The sequence below is a fragment of the Ammospiza caudacuta genome, chromosome 13 (genome assembly GCF_027887145.1).
Source record: "Ammospiza caudacuta isolate bAmmCau1 chromosome 13, bAmmCau1.pri, whole genome shotgun sequence".
In the NCBI taxonomy this organism is placed as follows: domain Eukaryota; kingdom Metazoa; phylum Chordata; class Aves; order Passeriformes; family Passerellidae; genus Ammospiza; species Ammospiza caudacuta.
In genome coordinates, this window is record NC_080605.1 from 7,671,979 (window position 1) to 7,691,978 (window position 20,000).

Here is a 20,000-nt window from a genome sequence, read left to right on the forward strand (position 1 = left end):
TTTCAACCCTGCTGAATGCTTACAGACTTTCAGCTCTGTCCTTCTGGTATCTTTTCCAGCCCTTTTTTAAACTACATTCGTACAGATACCATTGACCAGCACAAAAGTCACTGAGTGCATTTCTTCCCTGCAATTACTTTGTGTTGCCCCAAAATTTTACACTTGCCAAATGTCCTGCTTTTCTCAACTCTTGGGTTCCTGTGCAGGTTTTAGAAGTCTTAATTTTCAGGGGAAATTCACTATGGTTAAGAATGAGAAAAGAAAGGAGGAAACATGATTTAAATGAGCTCGTGTCTTCTACTTAAGCTCCCAGAGAGATATTCAAAGTTTGAAAATGCAGTCTCCAGATAAAGATGAAAGCTCCCGTGCTGTGTATCTGTAAACCAGAACACAACTGGCACTTAGCAAGTTGTCCTATCTGCTGACGGGAGCAGCAGGCATGAATCTGGCCTGTCCACTTGCACTTCCCTTTCTGAAACCAGTAATAAAGTTTGAGAGGGGTTATTTTTAAAGCAGCTCTTAGTGTTCCAGCTCACTACTGTCAGCTTCAGATATCAAATGCAATTTGATTTATAATTACATTTTAAAAACTAGCATTAAAATAACATTAGAGGGGTCATAATCTGAACTTTTTAATAGTTAGGCACGTAGCATATATTTAGAAATGGATCTCCAACAGGATTCATCTGGAACATATTCTGACTGGAATTCCTTCCTTCAGCCATTTCAGTACTCTGCTGAAGCTGGCGTGCCAAGAGGCCATGGTGGAGCCCTGTATTTCAGCATTGCTTCAAATGGAAACCGACTGAAATACACTGCTGGACGTTTGCTAGTCAAAGTCTTTTCTTGCATCACAGTCAGGCCTATGTTTGTAAACACCAATGGGTGAGAAAGGGCTGGAGAATCTGGAATAAGAACTCTGCACTGAAAAGATACGTTACATCTCTTGAAAAAGGCAGTTGGCTCCATTGCTTCTGAACCTCGAAGCCACTTTAATTTTCTTGTCCTCCGTGGCCCAGAATGATTTGAGGGCATTCACCACTTTGAGCAGTTCCTAGAGGTCAAGTTCTGCTCATGCCAGCCAAAACACACGTGCAGTGAAAAAGCAGCATTTCCAACAGCTGTTCCTACCTGTCCTCCCAGCTGTGCAAACAGCTCACATAGGCACTCAGGGAACCTCTGCCTGCACCTCCTGAACAAAGATGGGCTTCAGATGGGGCACAGGAACCTTGCAAATTTTGCCTTGTTCTCAAGTCCAACCTTCTGATAAGAAATCCTTATAACTCTTCAACTCTACACTGGTGCCTAACTACAACATCAGAGGCAAAAGGCAGACAAGGAATTCAGTTTCTGAACACTAGTGCTGAAGTAAATGAGCTAGTAAAAAAAAAAAAAAAAAAAAAAAGCCTGTGCCTTAAAACCAAGTTTGAAATTTTATAGGCTTTTACTCCATAATTTGTACTTGAGCCTTCTGTTATTTTTAAACAAATCTAATTTCTTACAGCTGTGAAATTTACATTTTAAGAGTGTCTAGTGGCCATGTGCATTAATTACTTTATTGTAATATTTTAATGAGTTTGGGGTTCAACTCTGAAAGAATCCTTCTGAATCCCTGCTTCCCCACAGAATTACACCAGAACCTGATTCAATCACAACTTCACACACCCTGGTCCAAACCCTGATGGACTTGCACAATATTTTCAGTTGTTTTATGAAATCACTGAACTTTAAAACTGGCTCCAGGTTTTAGGATTTCTCACCAAACTAGCATTTCCCTGGTTCAGGAGCAGAGCTAGGCTTTGAGGAAATTTGTATTTAGAGCTGAACTTGCTGGCTGAGCCTCATCTCAATGAAAGGAAGTAGCAAAATGCAAAGTTCTGCTGTGACAGTTAACATTTGGGCCAGTCTTGTTCAAAATGACACACAATGATGCAATTGCTTCCATCTCAGTATGTATGACATAAAAACATGCAGGGCTAAAAGATTAACCTCCCTAAGGAGTGTCTAAATTCACCAGGTGGAAGATTTCCACCTTTGTAAGAAAACTGGAAAGTACTGCAGTATCCATATTCCTGCCATGGTATCCCCTGTATGGATTTTGGTGGTTTGTGTCATACTAAATTATTTCTTCTTCATCTATGCATGTGCATAAGCAGTGGTGGGACATCAGTAAAATGAACCTGTTTTTTCAGGCAGTTTTCCTTGAGGATTTAGTGCCTGTCCTTGCACTGCTGCAGGTGCAAGTGCTCATCTCAGGACTGAGGCAGAAACCTGCAGACCAACGAGGATCTCTAGAATTTGACCTGAAGAGATAAACCTTCTTACAACATCCAGTGCACTTTAATTCTCTGTGAATAAGCTAAAGATGCAAATCCATAACGCACTGAACAATGGGTTCAAGTACAAATACAGATAAATGCAGGGAAAGTGGGACTGATTGTGTTTAGCTGACTGTGATAACAGTAAGAGGTTCATCAGCTGTCAAGTGCCACCACACACACTGCACCCACAGTCAGGCTAGGAAATCTGACCACTTTTGTCCCCAATTCTCACCTCTCTTGGCTAGGGCAAATGCAGAATTGCAACTTCAGTGAACTACCCAGCTTTTTTAAAAGCATGTTTTTAAACCACTTACAATAAGAGCAACAGTTATTATTCAGTACATGCTTTTTATCAGATTGAAGATAAAACTTTATTATAACTGGTGGAGATGGTATCAATGATTTGTGGTCTATGTGAATTCTGTAATGAGAAATGGTAATCTGTCTTGGGGCAAACAATATTGTTCTGTTTACTATGCAATTAGCAATATTAAGTCAAGATTCTATAACTGATAGCTGAAAATAGGGGTGGTAGGAAGAAACTGGAAGCACTGGGAGCTGTCACAGGACAATTATCTGAGGTTTATAAATTATTTACGGTACTTTAGCTTGACATTCCCTCTCATCCTCCAAAAATCTTCCTCAGTGCTCCAGAGATGCTTGCTGTAAAAGTATTGAGACTGTCAGCAGTTTGGGGCAAAGCCAGAATCTCTCCTTGTTGTGAATACTGAACATACAGCATAGTGCAGGAACTTCATTTTCAGAAAAGCATCAATAAAATAACAAAAAATACCTCCAAAGGAGAGTTTTACTTTGAAATAATGGACCAACAAGCATGACAAAAAGAGGTGAGACCTAACCTCCAATTCCTGGCATATCTGATGAGAAACAGAGTATTTCCTCTGCATTTAATCTCTTCTTTAATTTTATAAACTGAGTCCCACACCTTTGTGTGACCAAAACCCTGCACTTCTTGTTTACTCGTAGATCAGCCTTAAGCTACCACCATATGGAGCTGGGAACACCACAGACAGAGCAGAAACAGCCCTTAACTAATGGTCAGAGTAAATTGTGTTGGGAGTCAAGTGGGGCCACTCTCAATTGGCTGGTTAGGAAAAGGCCTGACCTATAATGCAGCTTCTGTGTAAAACAATACATTTTTTACTTTACATTGTAAAGGACAGAACCATAAGTATGATCAGCCACAGAAATTTCACAACCTTTTTCTAGTCTGTTCCTTGCTGTGCACATGCAGTCCAGCCCTTTTGGCTCTGATTCTGCAGCAGTAAGAATTTTGACATTACCTCAATGGGAACTCAGAGCTACAGCACAGAGCTTTTGCAGCGAACAAGCAAGACCTATAAAGTGCTAGGGTCCTCCTTGCTAAACTGATCTTCAAAAAAAAAAAAAAAATTAATCAGATGATCACATTCTTAAAGTAGCCAATTCCATTTGTAGATCTCTGGAAATGTGATGCTCCCCAGAGAGCTCCATTGCACCCAGCAGGCAAAAGCCACATTTAAGGCAGCATGACACAGCAGTGCTCTGGCACGTGGGGTGCCACAAGGAAGGGGCTGCTTCTGGCAGCCTCGCAGCCCCTCTCTGTGCCCTTTTCCTTAAGGATCTGTGCCTTAAATTCCCATATACCACTGAATGACATCTGGCTGATCCAGAAGATTAGCAGCTTATTCCACCTTTGTTCTCTGCCTTCTTTTAGGACGAGCAATCAATGACACCACAGCAGGCAGAACCCTCCAGCACAAAAGCTAACAAAATTGTAGAATGCTTTAAGGAATTATGTAAAACTTAGCAGAGAGTTAGGGAAAGGTATTCCCACGCAGAATCTCTGTGTAAATTCCAATGCTACGTGGAAGGGCTCTCAAATTCACTTGACTTTCCTGAACAGAGCAAGGTAAAACCAGCATCAAATGACTGCAAGAGCAGCCTCTTAAAAACTGATAGAAGTACAAACAGTTTTAATCAAGTGTGCAGCAAATTTGAGTGTTTCCTTTGTGCAAAATAACGCTGAATCAGAGTTTCACACCAAAAAAACAAACACATGCTGCAAAAATAAATGGGGGAAAAAAAAAAAGAGGAGTATAGAACTTCACATTTCTGTTCATAATATCTCAGTGATTGGCAGAAGTTGTGCACAAACATCTACTTTACAAAAATCCACTCTTTGGAGGGAAGAACACTCAATAATTGGTATTTATAGGGCATAATTTCTTTTTCTGAGGAGACCCTGGGTCAGGTCATTCTTCTTTCCTATTGCTCAAAAGTTATTCCCAGATTAAGAACTTCTCCTATAAACAGGTATAATAATTTTCTCCAGAAAGCATTTTTTTCCCTTTCAGTAATTGGCCTACTTAAATGTTTTAATGCAACTACTGACATACAATAGCACAAAAGGTCCTCTGACCATAATATAAAGTGAAAGATGAGATTTCTAAAAACTTTTGTATGAAGGTGGTCTAGGATTGACAAAAACAGACAGCTATAAAACTATCTTTAAAGGTCATAAATTAGGTACTCTCTTAAATGTAATTCAATCATTCACTGTTATAGGAGCTTGATTCTATTAGTTGTCCTATGCATTTTACAAAACAGAACTCCATTAACATTATTCACTTATAGCTTCCCTCTATAAGTGGATATTCTGCTCAACAGGCTTTAAATAGATTTTTTTTTTCCCCCTGAAATTGCTATTAAGCATACTTTTACTCAAAGGGCAAAGTAGGCATAGGATTATGCTTGTACTTCATGCAAAGGATACATTTTCAGCAATCAGAACCACATTCCTATGAAGTAAAAATACTCTATATAAGCCGATTGTTTCTATCCCTCCTAACCTTGCTCAATAAGGACTCTATTCTGATCTTTTGGGTTACACACAAGTTTTCTAATTTGGCTGAATAAAGGTATCTTGTTGGGCAGCTTCATGAGCATATTCTGTGTCTTGAATTCTGACCTTGACATGTTCAAGGTGGATCTCACTTATAAGGTGCTGCTCAGAGAAGGACAAATACTTTCATTAAAAAAAATCAGGATTTTTTTTTTTTAACTTTCTTTAGTTCAGGAATACATTATAGAATTCCTGCTTTTACATACCTGGCTTTAGATAAACACTAAAATTATAAACCTTGCTAAAGTAACCACAACACATATATAGCCACAAGATTTTTAGAGCAATTTGCTTAACATCTAGTTACACTTCAGCCACAGAAACATCTACTGTAGATCTTACACCTCTGATTTCATGTTGATTTTACAGTTATTTGTATGCCCTCACCTCTCACAGGTGAGATAACCCCATCCTGCACAAGCAGAGGGGCACTGTGCTGGGCCAAAGCTCAGATCCCACCGGCAGCCTCAAAGGATTTTAGCCACATGCCGCAATAATCCGACACACGAACAGCCTCTGACCCATTGAGGTCCTGGAGTTGCAACAGCACAATCTGTACATAAAATATGCATATGCTGAGAGCCAAATCCTCTTTCAGCTGGTTACCATATTCTGTGTTCATGTCTTACTGCTTAAAGCAGGACACATGGCAGAAATTCTACACTGTTGTTCTCATCGGCCACACCAATCCCAGATAATCAAGTCAGGGCAGACACTCTTTTCTCAGAGGAAAGGGTTGAATTTTATCTGACCACCAAGCTTCAGCTTGCGCTTGAGGTTCTAATTTTCTTCTGGTCTTAGCCCATTTCTGTCTTGCTCTGGCACACACTGCCCTAGTAAGTACATTTATTACCTCAGTAATTCCTCTGAGAGCTGTCTCACTTTCACTTTATATCTGGACTCACATAAGCATCTCCCCATTTTACAAGGAAACATTTATTAGCCTCTGATAGGAGCTTCCTGTTCCACCCTGCAGAATCCCATTGTCTGTTACCCTTCAAAAGCAGGCTGACAAGTTGCGCCCCCCTGGGCAGCTCTCGCTCGCGTTGTTTGAGCGCTGGCCATGCAGCACAGACATGGAGAAGGCATGGAGGGGCACAAACAGGCATCCCAGGTGATATTCCTGGCCTGTTTGCAGGCTTTAATTCAGCAGGGCACACATAGAGTCAACATGGGGCCCTTACACAGCGGCGGGACCTCTCACCAACCACCAGCACTGGGTGACCCTGCAATTTCTAGGGCGCCCCACTCATGCTTCTTGTTCATGCCCTTGGCACCACTGCAGAAAAGACCTGTGAAAGTCTCCTTCACCCAAGGTTTCCTCAACTATGAGGTTGATCCTATTACTTTGGGACACTTGAACAGTAGAGGGTAAGCCTATTATATCATAAAAACAGGGATTTCTGCTGTAATTCTTCCAGTTCACAGCTAATTATTGTACTTGAGAGCTGCTCTTGGGATTATTTTCCAGGTACTTTTGGATCATCACTGCATATTCCAGGTCCACCCTGCAAAAATCCTCAGTGTAGCAACTATTTGGTAAAGTTGGTCCTGTCCAAAAACTTTCCAGCATTGCTCAGCGTTACACAGGAAACTTTGGCCATGATCCTCCCCAGTCACAGCACAGACATATCATCAGAGGAGGTAAAAAAGTAAAATCACTAGAAAATAAAATTGCATGGATTTGCCCCAGCTGTAGGTCTGGGGACAAGAAAAAGATTTCAATGCACTGTCTATTTTGCTGGAAACCATGTGAAGTCTCTCATCCACATCAGCCTGCTATTTTTTACTTCCATGGGAGCAGACAACATTCGTATTCAGCTGCTCACTTATAAATAAAAAACATTTTTACATGGGTGGATTGGAGTGGCCTCTTTTTCCCCCCCTCTTTCGGTTCCCATTATTTTATATATTACACACATGTTCTGTCAGCGAAGCTCACTTTGTTATCTGAAACATCTGTGGTACCCTGCTGTGGAGAAGGCCAACACTGCTGCTGCTGTTGCTGCCTGTCTTTATTAGCCACTGATTTGCTGATGTCGGCCTGCGACGGCTCCAGTTGGCCTCGGCAGCGCCGGGGCTGCACGGCACAACTGCGGGGTTCTGTGACCTGCCAGGGGGCTCCTGCACCTTCACAACGGGGCAGTTCCCCTCTCTAGGAGGGTGTGAAACCAAGGTTTCACGTGGGAGTTCATGCAAGCACTGGTGTTTGTTTTTCTAAAGAAATCCCTGTGTTTATGCCATTGCAAGGAGGCACATCCTCATCAGAACCAAAGGAACTCCCACCTGAGGCTCTCATGAGATCTGGCTGTTGAGCAGCCAAAATGTTTTCTCTTTTGGCCAAGTGAAAAGCTACCTGGATTGATCTCCTTTAGCCTTATTTTCAAGTGCATTTTACAGTTCTAGTCCTGACATACCGCTCAGTCCCATGAAACTCCCTGGGATCTTCTGTTGCTGAAAAGATTATTACTTAAGGCATTAAAGTATGGATTTCTTAGGAAGTCAAAAAAATTTTTTAAAAGATCAACTTAGATATGAAAATATGCATATGTTTCTTAAATAATATGTTTATAGATAAGATATTCAGGTCACCTGATAGGAAATGAAGCTATTTCTATGTATTTTATACATGTACTTTCAGCAAGCAATAGCACTTCAGTAAAATCAGCTTAACCATTTCCCCTTTGAAAAAATCAAAACCCTCTTATCTTCATATGGATTTCTTATGCAACAGATGAGGAGAATATACATTCCATAGAAGAATTTGAGAGATGATTGTTAAACCACAAAACTTAACAAGAACATTTAGGGGAAGATGCAAGAACAACTCACGAAAACACTCACATGGACCAGATTTCCAGCTGATGCCATTGCTTCTGTGGGTCTACTGTTTTAAGAAACTGCTCTCCAATACAAAGCTAAGACAATAAGAAGTTAAAGGCACTTCCTTTCCTTTTTAAAGAAATCTATTTATCAATGACATAAAAATCTGAGCTGAGTTCTGACTCCCACAGGTACACTCAAACCAGCTTTCTTGTAGATTTTTCAGATCTCTCAAGGACTGGGAGCCTGATACAAAGAATAATTATGGTATGGAAGCATCACATGTCTGCTGTCACAGCTCTTTTACATGCAAGTCTGTGTGCATATGTGGCCAATTCAAGAGTCCAGATTGAAGACTGATGTGGAGATAATTATAAAAGAAAATAAAACACAGCTTTTGAAATAACACCCTGTTTTCTTTACAAAGTAATTGATCACCTAACCCCAGAAGGAAGGTTGAAAAGTTACTATATAACAAAGTGCTAGTAGCAGGCAGCTTGCTATATATTTCAAGATCAAGACCATGATGACAAGGATAGAGAATCAAGAAAATGAATTCCACAAAGACATCTCTCCCCTCCTGAAACCTCTTTTGCTTGGAGCATTACTTACTTTTAAATTTGGTTTGTTTATATTACACAGCTTTAGTGCCCCAAAACATCTAAACTCTGTGCAGAAACAGGAAGGATATTTCCATATTTAAAATCTGAACCTCATTTCCTATCTCCTGAAAATAACTGAGATGTGATAGCACTAGTCTCCAAAATAATTTTCAGATTCCCCACTAACAACTTGGTGTGCAGTAGAACAAGCTTCAGAACTGCTCCCTGGTCAATTCATTGTGTTTAGCCAGAGCAGGAACTGATCACAGAGTCACAGGTTGTTCCCTCTGCCCCAAGCATGTCCTCAGAGGGAAAAATGGGATGGGGTACTGTGGCTACTGCTGCCACTTGCTGAGGATTGTCTAAAGAAGGCATTTCAAATCCTCTGGAGGCCACAGATGTTTTCCACAACCAGAGGAGTGCAAAGTACCTGAGCAACAGCAAAGATCTGACCTTAAACTTGCAAGATAGCTCTTATTTCGAGGAAAGTGCAAGGAAGGAATAAAATTAATGTATACTCATGAACAAGTCCAAAACTTGGAAGATGAACTGAAAAGTCAATTATCTTTATAAATTTTCAAACTGCAAACAGTTTCAAGCAGGACAGTTTTTCACTCTCTCCAGATCCTTCTGCAGGACATATGTACAAGATAGAAAAAGACTTCACATAAAGAACTATGCTAACTTGAAGTGAAGATATTTATGGTTGTGGGGAAAAGAAAAAAATTAGTGCAGTGTTATGTTGGAATGATAGTAATTTCTCTTTTACCGTTTGCGTATGTCACCATCTATTGTTGCACAGTCTTTTAACATTCATCTGAATATTTCATCCATGCAAAAATTAATCCCAGCATCTTTTTTCTGAATAATGTTTGGCGGGCATTGCTTCACAACTGCAAACAATCCTTTATTGCTATTGAGTGCTACAGTCAGGCTTGTTCCACACTGGAGGTTAGAATCTGATCCTAAGTCCATTAAATCACAGAGTCTTTTTAAAGTTTAATCTTGAGAGGATTTGAGTTATAAACAAAGGACACTATACATGGGGAAAGAAACAACAGAAAACTATGAACTTATGACATTAATGCAACCTCAAGTTCAAATTTTGTGTGTGATTTAGCAAGAAAATTCTGAGCTTTCAGCAGCAGCCTATAGACCCTGGCATGTGGGCAAAGCTAAACGCAGCATTGATGATCATATCCAAAACACACATATGGATCCCATTTTACTATAGACGTGATTCGTCATGTGCAAAACATGTGTCTGACTGGTTTGCTTTGGCTTTTTAAGATGTGTTTCTTTTTCTCTGGTGGGGGCAGGGGGCAGAGAAGTAAATAAACAATTTGCATGGTCCTTGAATATACATTATCTATGAAGAGAACAGCCTGGGATCAAGGGCAGGTAAAAAGCCTGGACTAAAAGTATCAATTTCAGCAAACAACCAAGTGCCGACAGACAGAAACTTAGTCCACTCTACATCCTCTGCAACACGCTAATCTATCCCACTCCATAATTGCTAGATAGGAAAGGGAAAAAGGGCTCCAGATGCTAATAACTTGGAAGTGGTAATTAGAGGAGTCCACATTACTGCTGTGAGACTCCCATCTTCCCTTGATTACTGGAAAGAAATTTTTTTCCAGTGGGTCTCCTTCTCACTTCTAAAACAAGCAGCACTTCTGTGTTTCTTAGCCCCATCTCTGTCTCGCTAAACACATCAACAGGAATTTGATTGGGCCCAGAAAACCTTCTCTATCTTCCGTAACATTGGAGGATGCTCTGTTTCCCATAGAAAATGTAAGAAAATATCCACAAGCTTATAAGGTGACCTAACAGGAAAGTACCACAAGCCCCAACTTTTAGCTATACAAGATAAAAATTGCCTTCTGCAGCCCCAGCCTGAGTGTGACAGAGAACAAGAGAGTCTGCTTCCCTTGTTTCAAAGGGTAACAAATATCTTTAAAGGCTCCTTGAGCATTTATTCTCTAGGATCACAGAGACAAAGTAAGTCTGGAAAGGGTCTGAACATCGCATGAGAAAGTAAAAGGAAAAATACACTTATCACAAAGAGGGAATGCATTTGTATTATGATATTGAAATAGCACAAGGCTACAATGACAGGCTATAAATTTTTCTCTTGGACTGTAACCAATATTTTCCATTTCAAGTAACAACAGTGTAAGAAAGAGCGACTCAGAATTAATAGGAATTACAGACATAAATTGGTAGGTACTTAGGTGAAAAAGAACCTCAAATTCAGCTGCTGTTAAAGGAGAAAAGGTTAACTAGCCCTGTGAGCAACCCTTGGACCCATTTATACTGCTGACAAAGTGACCAAAAAGGTATGCTTAGATTTTAACAATGGTGCCCATCTTTATCATTCTGAGATTCATAGCCCAGAATGTTACAGTGAATATTTTCGCAGTGAAAAGCATCTTGTTTCTATGCCTGAAATTTAACATTAAACATAATACTAAACCAAATCTATGTTACCAGATAATAATAGCAGTGATAGTAACTACATGGTTCTGCAGTGATGAGAATTAAGTTACAGAAATTTCTCACTTCTACTTTTTCTGATTTGATATGTCATTTCATTAAACAACCATGAATTATTGAATATTAATAATTTTAAATCAGCGTTGTGCCTTAAGATATACACTTACAGACTATTAGTATTTTTCTTAACCATTTTATTGCTCTAACTGGCTATTGAAACACTGGCTGCTTAGTTAGAAAAAAATTTAAAATCAAACCAAACAACCAACCAAACCAGGACTGGGCTGCAAGGAGCCTGTTAGCCAAAGCCAATGTACATTAGCCAAGCTGGATCCACAAGAAGAACAATTTTTCCTCTGTTTTAAGATTCAATCTTACATTTGGTTTTGTACATGTAAATCCACATGGTTTTCTAACAGGTCCATCAAACCTTGGGAGATAAATCTTCAAACTGAAACTAAACCTGGCAAGTCCTCTTTTCCCCCCTATACAGACTTCTAAAAAGAGAAGGACTTCAAATATTGTAAAAAAAATAAAATCAATGCAAAGTGGTTTAGCACAGGTGTTGCTGTTATTGTGCTACATTTGGAAAGCCCACACATTCAGCACACCTTCAATTCACACACCCAGCTGTGTGAGGTGGTGGGCTATTGTTAGTTTACATGTTTGCAATAAAAGGCATGAAGTAATATTGGCAGGCTCAGGAGCTTTTTTTTTTCCTTATGATGTCTCCCTGCATCTATTTATCTAGTTCTCCTTGCTTTGTTTCTGCTTTTATATTCAGCATATTCAAAAAAGGGTCAGGAGAGGTTTTAAAGATGTAATGCCACGCTCAAGCCTTTTGAACACTAAGAGAAAACCTCAAAAGGTTCACGCATAAAGGAACAAAGATATAAGGATAGCTTTGAACCTAAGGGGCTCTCTCACTGCAAGCAAGTGCATTGCCAGCATGTCACAGGTGTACACCACATGAGCAAGTGAAAAAATAAAATGCCTTTGTGAAGGGGTGTGATGCTGACGGGTCCGAGTGCAGAATGCATTAATCCCAGGGTGAGCGCGTGCATCTGTTAGATATTTATGTAGTTCCTACCCGTAGTTTGTACAGATATCTGAGCAGGTGAACGTCAACAGCTTTGAGGCCATATGTTAAAGGGAGCCTGGGAGAGGGTAGGGGAGGGCCACCAGGCCCTGTGTGTGTGGGCAGGCACCCCCAGCCTGAACACGGCCCTGGGTAGTCAGCACTCGGGGCCAGCCCCAGGCTCCTGCTGCTGAGCTGTGGGACACCAGGCAAACAACTGAGCCTTCCCCTCCTTGAACAAGAGTTACTGAATGTCACCACGCAACGGCAATGTTCTTTCATGTCTCTCTAATTTTTTTTTTTTTTTGTGGGGATTAAATAGAATTTTTTTAATGTATTCAAAAAGTTTGTTTCGCAGAGCTGCATTAATTTTTAGATGTTGACTTTAGTTTGTTGGAAGAAGACAGAGTGAAGATCTCCGTCTCCTGGTGGTTACAGGAACACACTACAGCAGGGAAGAACCAAGTCCTGTTTCTTTGCCTTGCACAGAAATAATTTTATTTTTGTTTTTATATGTTAACTCTGAGACACTTGGGCTCAGGAATGACATGAAACAGAACCTGAGTCATCCCATTTCCCAGAACAGTCTCCTGACCACCAGACTGCACTCCTGGTAGGTATATGTATAAGCACAATTGAATCCAACCTGATTTCAAAAGAAAAAAAAAATCAGTTGTAAGAAAAACAATGCACTTTCAAAAAGTGACATTTTGTCTATAATCTTCAGTTTCTCTACTAAATATCCTCAGCAAGGAACTGGGAGAATTCATTCATCTTTGAATGAATTTATAGAACATGCTGAGAGGTCTCTGGCTGAAACATATGAATTGTTTTTATGATTAGCACAGAGTATTAGAACCCAAAAATTTTCAGTTTATACACCCCTTTAACTTAGACTCCTCAGTTACTCCTACCACACATGACTTTTGGGAATTAAAGGAAAACTGTTTTGATAATAAATGTGAATCCTCTAAAGGAGGTATGTTAGAAAAAATTTTCTTCAAATTAAAATTTTCTGTAAAATGGAGAAAACAAATCTCTCAAATCCCCTCCACTTCAAACAGCCTAGAAACTACCTTGAACCCTCCATGGTTCAAGTTTCTCTCAAAGGTAAGGGAATCAAAAACTAGCCTGGGAGTCCTCCAAGACCCTTTTGCTAGAGGAGTAATTCCACCTTTGAAAATCTTAGTGCAATGAAGTGAATTCATCAAGAATGGCAATTTCATTCTTGATACAGGTCCACAGACACACAGAGCTGCAGAAATGCGCCTTCCTCGCCCTTCTGAAGCATTTACAGTTTCACTGAGAAGATTCCTCCTTGCAGGGAGGATCCACGCACAGGGCATGGGCTTGTAGTTTATCATGGCCCAAACTCTGCTCCCAAACATTACTAGTCCACAGTAAATCCCATGAATCTCAACAGCTCCACTGAGACTGTTGCTAAGTGCTCCTGAAAATATCTAATCACACCTTCCCATCCTCTTGTGCATCTACGTCTCACAGTATCAGAACACACACTCTGTAGTAGCCCTTTTCAATTTATTTCCCACATACTTCCCTTGCCAAGAAGATATTGTTCATACTTCCTCCTTCACTGAGTAATTAACTTGTTCCAATCCTTGGAAATGAAACACTCACCCCTGCTTTTGCCCCAGCCCTCAACAGCCTCTCACAAGGCTCCTCTTGCAGCTCGCCACCCCATGGAGTGGGGGAAGACACACCATAATTGCTCTGTGCTTGGCTCCTGAGAGGGAATATTCATTTCTCTTGTATTTCTCTGCTTTACTTTAATGAAGCACAGTTAATAAAAAGGGGTGTGAGTAAAGCTGGTGGTTTAGCAGACACCCACCACCCTTGCCTTGGACAGCCCCTCACTCCAGCATCTGGTCAAGAGTGGGCAAATCCCAGTGTTGCTCCATGGAGGACAACATCAGGAATGACATCTCCACTGGGTATTACAAAATATTAATTGAGATTTTTAATTTGGGGAGTTGTGTATTGCACGGCATCTGTAAAATATGCCCCAAACATTTTCAGGACTACATCTCAAAGAGTTTGATTAAAATTGACTAAGATCAGTCTCTCATCCTTCTGTTTAAAAAATGAGAATTCATTTATGCAGTTTAATTCAAAGATTTATATATGATTAAAATTACTATAAGATGTCTAGCTTTTCTACAATAAACTGCAATGGCCATCAAAATATTGATAGTCATTGGTAAATTACTTCTGGTGTTTAATCAATGTTATTTTTTTATCATCCAATTTCTTCTTCAAGTCAGCTTCTAACACTAAACTACATTTCATCAAGGTTGGTAAAATGTTTAGAAAGGAACAGATGTCAGAATATGGGGATTGCCAATAACACTGATGGAAGCCAGTAATTTCTTTCCTGTCCAAAGGCAAAAGAATGAAGAATAATCTAGACTGTATACAATAATACAAGATTTACTACAACATTAATGGCTATAAAAAGTAAAAGTATACAAAAGCTATCTCCATTTTTTTCAAGCCATCACTAAGGGCAGTGTTTTTCAATCTGAGACAATTTTTACAGGAAAATGAAAGGTCTAGGTATTCTTAAACCTTTAAATATCCATAAAATACAGATGAAGACACAGGCTAGTGTTAGTTGCTTCCAAATATACTTGTATATTAGTCTATTGTGCAAGTTAATAATTTTGCCAAATCTCAAAAAATGTGGATGCAATCTTTCCTTTAAGAAAGCGGCTCAGCTTGTTATTTACAGATTGTAACATTTACATAAGAGTTTGGTTTAACAAGAGATATAAATATAGATAAAACCCTTAGGACTTCATTCTTTAAACTGCCCTCTAAAAATCTGCCCTACAATTTGCACACTGAATTTTGTGCAGACTATTCTTGGAAGCCTTTTGTGAATTAGGGAGAACTGACTCGAAACAGGGGCTGGTTAATCACAATTTTGCAAATTGTACGTAGCAATCATCCTCACATTGTGAAATTCAGATCTATAAAATGCTGATGTTTTAAAGCTGAAAAATAAATAAGCTAAGTAGGAGTACTTTGCTAAGGAAGGAAAAAAGAGTAGAAGACCCTTTGCAAAGAAATCCTTTAAAAAAATAATAGAGTAAGAGAAGTGGCATCATGAATAAAGTGTATCTCCATTCCAGATCTCAACTGTAAGCCCACCCTGGAAAAATGTTACCAGCTGACTGTTCCTGCCCAAGTCTCACATCAACACTCACCTGAATACACAAAACTCCTGCATTTCCAAGAATAAACCTGTGGGAGTGTTTTGGAAAGCTCCAGTATGTTCACCTACCACCTGGACAGGCCTTCAGAGGAGAAAGGGCTGGAGAAACTTCACCCTTGCCGTGTCCATCCCTGCCTGGCTGTGCCCCAGGCAGAGCTGCCCAGCCTGCACACCGGGACTGTCACTGCAGCTCCACCTGCAGCCACCTGGACACCACATTATGGGGCATGCTGAGTGCAACACTTGACAATAATGGCTGGCAGCTAAATGGTTTGAGGGAGATGGAGCAGAATGTATGTGGTAAAGAGGATGCCTCAAAGAAGACATTTTTGTTCTGCTATAAGCTCCAGCTAATGCAATTTCAGCAGCAGCTGAGTCAAAATTCTTCTTTTCCATGCAGATTTTTGCAATTGCTAACATTTAGTATAAATTAATGTCTCTATTCATTTTCCTTTATCTGTTGCCAAAGGACCTTGACAAACTGACTGTTTTGAGTGTACGATATGCTGAAATTCATACAAAATGTTACCAATATCATTATAAGGACAAGACCTTTCCTTTGGGGTTCAGCAGTGACACAGCCTGTGTCAGTCACCTTCCTGCCATTCCAAGCCCCTTCACTATGGACACAAGTCACAAACAGTGGAAACTCTGTTTTCCTGATGTTGATCCTCCCCAAAGGTCAGGTTTCTTACCTCAAACATTCCAGCAGTTGCTTAGACTGCAGTTGAGGAATTTTGTATAACATTGCTTCTAGAAAGCAAATATTTATGTTAGTAAATACCATTAAAGTATTACTGTTATACAGGTATTCTCATTAGCAAACTACTAAATAGGAGGAAGAGAATTTTAAACTAAATGGATAAAAACATACTATATTTGTGTATTAAACAAACTTAACCATCTTAGTTGACCATGCTAAGTGTTTTGTCAAACATGAAGTCCGGCTATTAACTATTTTTATGGGAATTAATGTTTTTAGAATTACTACAAATTCAGAATTCATGCCTTTGCTACAGAGAGCAGGCAGATGCAGCAGGCCCTACAATTAAGCATTACCAGGATTCATATAAGTAGTGGTCAGGGAAAAAAAAGAAAAAGGAAAACAAAGGACCCACAGGAACCTTGTAGGGGGATGAAATAAAGAAATTCCTCTTGAATGGGAGAGCCTTACATTCATGCCTGGCTCTGAAAAGGTAGTTCAGGGATTTAACTTCACACATGATAAGTGAATATCCTGAACATCAGGCTCAGTTATTCTGGTAGAGCACGTTATTCACCCACTCCTGCTGGAGTTACCCTTTTGTTGTCCTTTTCCCTTTTTAATTGAAGAAAGCATTTAGCCTACAACTTCATCATTGCATCTGAGAATCAAAAGGAAAAGAGTGCAGGAATCTCAAAGTACATATTATTTATTCAAACAGAACAGCTTTAGCAATTTTGGCCATCAAAACAAAACTTTTTAATGGAATTGGTAAAGGATGGAATTTGTAAAGGATGAAAACTCTTTCGTTTTAGTTCCATCCCACTACTCAGATTGGAACCAAGATCTACAGAGGTAGAGCTGAGCACTAACCTTTGTTTCCTTTGCTTATCACTTTTGATGTCAAGACTGCATCAGGAAAAGTTCCTATGTTACTTAATAATTCAAAATAAACCTATTTTAAGGCCGTAACAGATGAGGTCTCGTGTGATAAGGGACCAGGGGACACTCATAGCAATGAAGGGCTGTAAGTGGGAAGGAGTCTTTCAGGGACAGGATCTGTATAATGAAAGCTCCCATAAAAACTTTGGAAGATTCTTGTTTGCTTTTTGGAAGACAACCTGCCTGTGAGTCCAGATGTACTCATCCAGACTTTCAAACACACATTTCAGTGTGATCTGAGTTTAAATGTAAGATGGTAAATGAGCTATTCATCATCACACCGAATCATCTTAAATATCACCTGAGCCATTTCACTTATTTGAGAAATGTTGGCAGCTCTGAAGTTGAAAATACTGTATACTTCAGAGGTAAATGCCCACGACTGGATTTTTTAATTTAACATAATGAAGGCAAAAAAGTGATTTATTCCTTGTTTGTTACATCCAGTTATGCTGATAATTAGGCAAATGCTTTGCTTCTATATTCTTGTTACCTTCCTGTATATTTCTACAGGAAGGTAACAAGAATATTTTACTCTACAAGGATTTTACTCTTCCTGCAGCCCAGCTTTTATTCATGATCTGAGAGCATTGTATTTTCTATATTTTATTTTGTTTTAGGCAAAGATGTTCCAGAAACATAATTTTAGTATGGATTCAAAATTCAGAGCTCTTTAAAAAATAATAATTATGTGTCTTAGCACCCACACATGACTCCAGCAGCAGGTGATTCACAGTGCCAGTGCCCTGGGGTTGTGAGCAGCAGCCAGCTCAGGTGGGGCACAGGGCAGGTACTCACACACAGAGCAGCCCAGCAGTGTTTGATTCTGTGTGTTGACCCAGACATTAGCATGTTTACTGTCTGCATCCCACTCCTTCCCTCCCTGAAAAGCTCTGCAAAACCAAAGCAGCTCACGACATGTCAGCCTTCTGATGGCTACATCAAGCTCTGTCTCTCAGCATTTCTCTACTGCTTGGCAAGATTTGACCTCGTGGCTCTAACAAATCACACCAACTGCCTGGGCAGCACAGGCAGACATTCCTTCACACGAGCCCAGAGGCTTTCAGGGCAACATGAGGCATCTGCTTCAGAAAACTGAAGGCAGTTGCTTAGGAGCAGGGGAGAATGTTGCTTTACAGTCCACTATAATTTTATTTTTATTACTACTACTACAAAACAGGAGTAGTTTTGAATAACTATAGTTGTCTGCTCAAAGCCAAACTCTTGCCAGATGCTGCTGCTCACAGTCCAATCTGAGAACAGCAGAACTCCCTGATGCTGCCTCTGAAGGGATGCAGACCTTGATTCCATGAGCCAGACAGACACAAGAGATATTAGTAATTAAAACCAAAATATTCAACTCCTAAAAAAACCCTAAAAATCTACAAATCAGCATCAGGGTATTTTAAATTATCCCATAACTCCCATAAGCAAAAGAGCTTGAAAATGTCTCTCTTTGGACACAGTTTAAAGTATTTTTTTGGCTACATCCACACAGGAAGAGATCCTACCCTTAAAGTTTTAGAACACTATAAGAAGATCCAGAATTAGCCTCATAAAGCCATTTAGAAAAGTTTAAGGAAAGTGACCATAGGAATAACACCTTCCCTCAAAACCAATGAATATCACTTAAGATGTGATCATGACCTTCAAATTTTAAAAAGCTTTAACACTTTAAAATAATATAAATTATATATATAATATAGGAAAGTATAATGAGAGTCACCAAATCTGTTTTCTCCTCTGTGATTCTCATGGTCCAGTGTCTCTGGCCTCACTGCACTTGTGGATTTGAAGCCATCTCCTGCCTTGGACCAACCTGGAGCTGGTCACCAGCTGCAGCTGTGCCTGCTAACTGGGGTCACTTTAAGCTTGTTTTTAATAATTTCCCCTGTTTACTGATATTTTGAAGAAGTTCAAATCTAAAATCTCTGCAGCTAGAAATGTACAACATGCAATGTGCCCAGCATAAGAAAATTTGAACAGACACTCACAATTTTCTTGGTTCTCTGTTAGGGGAACGAGAAAGATCCACATTACATCCATTATCTGTCCTTAAGTGTTTTTTGTCAAATTTTGACTCTGCCACCATTCTTCAGTGACAGACATTAGGTATGACATTTTCTGACACAATGTCAATAGTGACATCAGTAATATTTGACACAAGGCACATTGGGGTTATTTGACACAGACAATTGGATAGCTCAGGGCACTGGAGATCCAATGCATAAAGAGTTATACCTTTAAGTCACCAGTGAATATCCAGCCCAATACTTTCTAGCTGCTACCAAATGATGGCTCCTCAGAGTCTTTTAGAGGAGGAGTTGGGGTATATTGAACAGATGTCCAGAAAACAAAATTCAGCACTATAAATTACATTAATCTGTGCCCTATGTTGAAACACCACGGAATGAATAGTCAGTGACAAAGCTATTCTTCTACTGCTATCTGTAATTCCTTTTAAAAACTGTTGAATCCCAAAGGAGACATGGGAGGATCAAATGAGTCAGAGAGCACTACAGCTCCAGTCTCCTGAATAAGATTTCTGTCTCAACAGCTTTCAGTCCCATGGCTTTCATTAACAGTTAAATACACTTAGGGGAAAATACAAATGTGAAATCTTACTTTCAATGATGTGTTTTCCAAATATTTCACAATTGGCTAATATACAGGACTCACAAATGCTGAACAGAAGCAAAATGAATTACAGATATGATCACTCCAGAATTTCCTAGAGTGCCACAGTCCTGATTAAACAAAGCACTTCTACCTACATCCAATACAGCACTCATGTAAGACCAGAGTCTTGCAATATTTATTATGCATCTGGCTGAGCTCCCAAATCCTGCATTCAGCCCTGAGGTCCATTACTCACACCCTGGAAGCTCTGGACAT

At 39.7% G+C, this 20,000-nt stretch overlaps 1 protein-coding gene across 1 annotated transcript in view; it reads right to left on the reverse strand.

Annotated features, from left to right (window-relative positions):
• The window catches only part of ZNF536 (zinc finger protein 536), a 290,297-nt gene that overhangs the window by 240,066 nt on the left and 30,231 nt on the right, over positions 1-20,000 (reverse strand). The gene's annotated exons all lie outside the window — the stretch shown is intronic.